The sequence below is a fragment of the Pinus tabuliformis genome, chromosome 1_1 (genome assembly GCF_031772625.1).
Source record: "Pinus tabuliformis cultivar Carrire ecotype Pingquan chromosome 1_1, CPIR1, whole genome shotgun sequence".
Classification (NCBI taxonomy): domain Eukaryota; kingdom Viridiplantae; phylum Streptophyta; class Pinopsida; order Pinales; family Pinaceae; genus Pinus; species Pinus tabuliformis.
This window is the reverse complement of record NC_142297.1, coordinates 972,679,883-972,686,219: the sequence shown is the minus strand read 5'-3', so window position 1 is coordinate 972,686,219 and position 6,337 is coordinate 972,679,883. Positions and strand designations below refer to the sequence as shown.

Below are 6,337 nucleotides of genomic sequence, written 5' to 3'. Positions count from 1 at the left end.
CATTACTTGTGCACTTAGCCCTTTTATCTTCTCCTCCTTATATACTTAGATCCTTTGTCAATACCTCAGACCAAATACCTTGGACCAAATACCTCGGACCCAAAATACCTTGGACCCAAAATACCTCGGACCAAATACCTTGGACCAATACCTTGGACCCAAAATATCTTGGACCAAATACCTCAGACCAAAACCTTAGTTTTCCATCCCATACACGCTTTTCCTTCTGTGAAAGTGCGTGCATACGTATATGCTTCTTCTGTTCGATGAGCCCGTGTGTATACACAACTTGGACAAGGTGAACCAACATATACTTCTTAAACCATTCTCTTTCTTCAATTTCTTGATTATGATATGTAGTCCTTTGTTCCTTCATCCTATTCTTTTGTACCATTACTTTGTTCCCTCTGAATAGACTTGTTATAATGTGATTTTCCATATTACTTCTGAAATGATTCCTTTGAACTGCCCTGCATTTTTTCACATCTGTAAACACAACTATCATGCATTTTGTCACATCTGATGTCTCTCCTGTAGATTCATCTAGTTACCATATACAAGTTAGTTGTTCTACTACAAGTGGGTTGCCATCAAGTACAACACATGCATCATAATGGCAACATTCCATGGATTCACTAAGATTTTTATTAATTAGATGAATTTTGTAGAGTGGGATTTGGATTGCGCTACAATTTCAATCCATCCTGATATCAATTACGCTAAGAGAACCCATAAAAAGTTTGCTTGAGTCCTATGTTTGCAATGGAATGTTTGGGGGTTTTGAGAATGAGGACTTTTATATAAATGGAGGGACACCTTCAATTATAGATCCCAAAAAAAACAAACTTGAGTGCTTTACCCAATACCAGGACTTGAAATCTCAAGGCCCTTTTGAGTTTTTGGCCTCGACACCCCCTGATTTCCTATTTAGGAAATTTTTTCATAAGAAGTATTTGCAGGTTATGCATCCCAAGATGGAGGAATCCTTCTTTGGGAATCTGGACCAAAGGGACCATGTTGTCAATGGAATGCATCTGAAAACAAACTTCTATCAAGCCTTCTTGAAGCTTGCCAAGGCAATCTGGCTTGTGCACAAATTGGCATTTTCCTTTGACCTTGTTGTCAGTATATTTCAGGTTAAGAGGGGGATTGATTTTTCTGTGGCGTATATGGAGAGTGTTGTACATGAAGTGTTTTCTAGTGATGATGCTTTGGATGGGAGGCCTAAGGTGGGTTTTACTGTTATGCCAAGTTTCCGTGTCAGCAAGGTCATGATCTAGTGCGAACTTTATCTCACATGCATGAAAGGCAGAGATTAGTTTGAAGGACTCTGTGTGAATAACATGAATTAACCTTGTTATCTATGTGCAAGAGGCATTCAGGAAGTCCATGGATTCACTAATATTTTGATTAATCAGATGAAGTCTAAAAAATGATATTTGGATTATGATACAAATGCAATCCATCATGATATCAGTAACACTAAGAGAACCCATAAAAAGTTCGCTTTTAAGTCCTATGTTTGCAATGGAAATGTTTGGGGGTTTTGAGAATGTTGGTTTTTATATAAATGGAGGGTTGTCTTCAATCATACATCCTGAAAAACATAGGCTCGAGTGCTTTACCCAGTACTAGGACTTGAAATATCAGGGCCCCTTTGAGTTTTTGGCCTTGACACCCCCTCATTGCATGTTTGGGAAATTCTATCATAAGAAGTATTTACAGGTTGTGCATCCCAAGATGGAGGAATATTTCTTTGGGAATTTGAACCAAAGGGACCACGTTGTCAATGGCATGCATCCAAAAATGACCTTCTTGAAGATTTCCAAGGAAATATGCCTTGTGCATATATTGGAATTTTCCTTTGACCCTATTGTTAGTATATTTCAGGTTAAGAGGGGGATTGATTTTTCCATGGTGTATATAGAGAGTGTTGTACATGGAGTGTTGTTTGGTGATGATGCTTTGGATGGAAGGCCTAAGGTGGGTTTTACTATTATGCCAAGTTTATGTGTCAGTAAGGCCATGATCTAGTGACAAGTTTATCTCGTTGATCTAAATTGGATCATTATATTGTTTGTCATCCATCTCGATGCAATTGGAGTGGAAAAAGTAGAGGAATCAGGTCATGGGACCATTTTTACCAACGCGACCCAGTTTGGCGAAACAGGGTATGAAACCTTCTTGGAGCGTTTTGAGGCATCAAACAATGTTTTTTGGGGGTAAAACTTTTCCACTTATGTAACACCTTTTCATGCTATTCTACACAGAGAACTTTCCAATGGCGCAAGAAGCATGTTGATTGGAGTCCATATGAAAAAGTTATGTCACTCAGAAGTTGACCTTCCTATTTTCACACCTATATTTTAGGAGGATGCCACGTCAGCCCCCATTATTCATGGAAAAGGGGCTAGCCATGTGTTTGTGAAGTAAAAGACTCTAGAAGAGTCTATTTTGTAACTAGTAGGTTATCGATCTATGTTATAACTGTGCCAATAGATGGAAGAGGCATTCCATTCTTTCAAGAGAATTTTGTTCCATAGCTGAGTAAAGATAGCAAGGGGAGATAGGAGGTAGAGCACAAAAAGAGGATATGTGCACTGTAGTAGCCCACATGCCACAAATATTAATTCTTTGTACCTGCATCCATATTCCCAAACAAAGAAAGAAAGTGAAGCGACCTCACCTTCCAGTTGGGTTTTCTCCTGAAAGGGTTTCCCAGAGAGCATATCTTGTGTCTTATGTGTGTGTGAGCTTATTTTTTCATTCTCTACTTTTCTGCATAATTTACAATTGCATGCATACAATAATTACAGTTAAATCCACACATATTGAATTTTAATAAACTGTAATAGTGTAGATTTTTCATAGTTTTAATATAATATTATTAGATTTGTTACGATGAAATGTCCAGTGGAATATCCATGATAGTTTACAGATCATTTGGTATTAGAGTGGGTTTCTTTGGTTATTTTGTGGAGATTGCAAGGATCTAGATCGATGGAGCTGAAAATAGTAAAACCCTAATCATGGGCGACGAATCTGTAAATGAACCTCATGATCTTGCAGAGGTGAGGTTTTCACGGCTCGAACAACAAGTCGTGGATATAAACCACAATGTTAACATTCTCATGGTGGCCCTAAGAAATAAGTTGGGGATATTTGGAGAATATGGGGGTTCAAATGCATAGGAAAAATCAGAAGGGGGATCGGGAGATCGGGAAGACACAGAGAACCAACCGAAGCAAGAACCCGGAAAAGATCAACCTACTTCAAGTCTCGTGAATCAATCCCTGTTCAAAATGGAAGCAGAAGTCAATATAAAGTTGTACCACGGTGAGATTGACACTCTGAAGCTGAACCATTGGTTGCAACAACTGGAAGTTTATTTCAGCGTCAATCAGATCGAGGAAGGTAAAAATATCTCATTCACATGGCTGAAATTAGAGGGCCATGCACTGAAATGGTGGGAGAGCCACACAAAAACCCTGAGGTTGGAGGGAGAACCTATAGTGACTAAGTGAGAGGATTTCAAAACCCTCATTAGGTCATAGTTTTATCCCATTGGGTACGTGGAGGACAAGTGGATTCAGTGGCATTACTTCAAGAAAAGGGCAGGCCAAAGCGTGTAGGAGTACACCACAGAATTCAAAAAGATGGCTATAATTTTGGGTATCTTTCCAAATAACCCAGATGTACTTCTCAAGTATTTGGGGGGATTTGTACCGCCACCTGCATGAGTAAGTGATGATGTTTAAGTCCAAATCGGTGGACGAGGCTTGTGTATAGGCACCGTACCTAGAGAACATAGGCCTGAAAAGAGCACAATCAAGTGGATCAAAGTAGAAGGAGCAACAAAAAGTTTTTAAGGAGGGGAAGAAGAAGCAAAATGGGGGAAAAGATAAAAAGATGATAGGCACAACACACCAGTGCAAATATCCTAGCAACCACTGCAATATTGATGGCCATATAGAGGAGAAGTGTTGAAAGTTGCATCCAAAGAAAAAACTAAAGAACAAGAAGAAAGATAATAAGAAGAAGAATCTCATGGTCACTGATTCAAGCAACCAAGTTGAAAGAAGCTCAAATGTGGATGAGAAGATCGTTTTTACATCAATGTGGAAGGAGGTGAATCTGAGTAGCCTTTAGCAATAGGAAGAGAAAGAAATGACCAAACTCTTCCATATAAAGATACAGGTTAAGAAGACGAAGATTGATGCTCTGTTTGACTCAGGATCACAAACAAATCTCATTGCAACATATTTGGTCAAGAAGTTGGGGCTAGAAGTTCGTGATCATCCAAACCCATATCCACTAGGATGGGTAAATAAGGATGCAAATTTGAAGGTAACAAAACAATGCAAAATTAGATTTGTTATCAGTGCTGATTTTATTGATGAAATAGATGTGGATGTCGTTCCCCTTGATGTATGTGGAGTCGTGTTTGGGAGTCCATAAATTTACATGCATGATGCAATATTCATGAGGAGAGCTAACCAGTACTAGATCATTATGGATATAAAATCATTCATCATCAACACACACAAAGGAAAGTCGAAAGTTTCACTGGTAAGTGCCAACCAAGCTAAGAAATTAATCAATTGTAAGGAGAAGTATGTTTTATTGTTTTTAAGAGAAAGTCAGTTTGAAGAGGAGTCAATAAGAGGCAAGGTATCCTTGGAGGGGTGCCCTAATAAACATAAAAAATGATTGGAGGAGCTATTACAGGCATACAAGGATGTGTTCCAAGATCCTAAAGGGTTACCCCCTAAGAGAGAAGTGGAGCATGAGATCCAACTATTGCCAAACTCCCCATCGCCATAGTCCCAGAGGGAGGAGGTGAGGCCGAGACACCTATGAAAAACCTTGTGGACCTTTTTCTCTGCCAACCTACTGCTTAGATGAAAGCATGAATGGAACAAACTAGAACACAACTACTTTGTTCTGCACCATTGTAATGAAACTGCAACTATTCAAGCAAATGAATAGAAAACACGAAACTTCTTAAGTCAATGAGCAGGAAACCAGAAATCTATGCTAAACCATTGTAATGAAAATGCATCTATTTAACCAGATGAACAATCAAACCATGCATCTATGCTATTGCTGTAATGGAAATGAACTGCTTAAGTTAATGAACAGAAAACAAGATTATATGCTAGAAGACAACACAAGAAAGAGGAGCTTTGGCTGCTAGGGTTGGGCCCTAACCCAAGAGCTTCATCCCTCTAAGTTAACTCAATGCTGGCTCAAATCAAAACTCATCTTCATTATCAAAGAGCTATATTACATCAAAACTGTTACAAAGTAGAAGTTTGAATCCTTGCTAATTGATTGACTAACTATCTAGCTGACTGGTAACTATCTGACTAAAAAAACTAAGGTCCTAAGCCTCTCTATTTATACATCTGAAGTCTCAACAACTTCCCTCAAAATTAGGGAGGTACAACTCCCAACTTAATGGTAACTTGTCCTTTCACTTTCACTAGCTCGACTACCTTGTAGTAGGGAGGTTGCTTGTACTTCCACTTGCTTGGCTGTCTTTTATTACTTCAGATTTGGCTGTTTGTACTTTCAGCTGATGGAGGGATATTTGAATGGGTGGGTAGTAAATGAGGAGGATTTACCTCCTGTAATTCCTCTCCCTTGTCCCATTTGAGTTTTTACCAAGGTCTTTTACCATAGTTCCTTGCTTTTATCCTTTATTCCTGCATTACATGCACATTAGACCACAAAGCAAAATATCCAACTCTAGCTCAACTCATAAGCAAAATATAATCAAAAGTATGCAATAAGTTGTGAGAATAGTTGGTTTGACTAAGCTAGGAGGTGAATTAAGGCTAATTAAGGACCATATAATTACTCAATGATGAGACTCATCATCACCCCCCTACTGAAAGTGTTTCTCATCCTCTGAGCAACTTAGTGGCTCTGGTAGCCTCTCTGACATCTCATGCTTCTACTGTGGTCTTTTCTTCTTGTTTAGAGTAGTTTGCTTTCCTTTCTTCTTCTTCCCAATGATATTCTTTGATCTTCAAGCTATGTGGTAGTGTGTTATCTGTTTTATCATGCATGTATATTATCATTTCTTTAGCAGCCTAAACAGATCCTCATAATGTGTACTTGCTTTCCATTGGACAACAAGAGATCTAAGTGTTAGCTGAGGATTAATTGCAATTAGATACGATTAGGGCCATGGGGTTTGATTGTTCAGCTGATTCTTTGTCCTTGAGGCCACTTAGCTCTTTTGTTTCTTGCTGCTCTTTCTCTTCTTCTTTTTTGTTTCAATGCCTTCTTTCTCTTCTGTTTTAGCATCATGTTTCTTTGTGTTCTCCTT

At 38.7% G+C, this 6,337-nt stretch overlaps 1 pseudogene; it reads left to right on the top strand.

Moving 5' to 3' along the window:
- Positions 1 to 613: 613 nt before the first annotated feature.
- LOC149217751 (protein GRAVITROPIC IN THE LIGHT 1-like) lies at positions 614 to 1,319 on the top strand (annotated as a pseudogene).
- Positions 1,320 to 6,337: the final 5,018 nt, after the last annotated feature.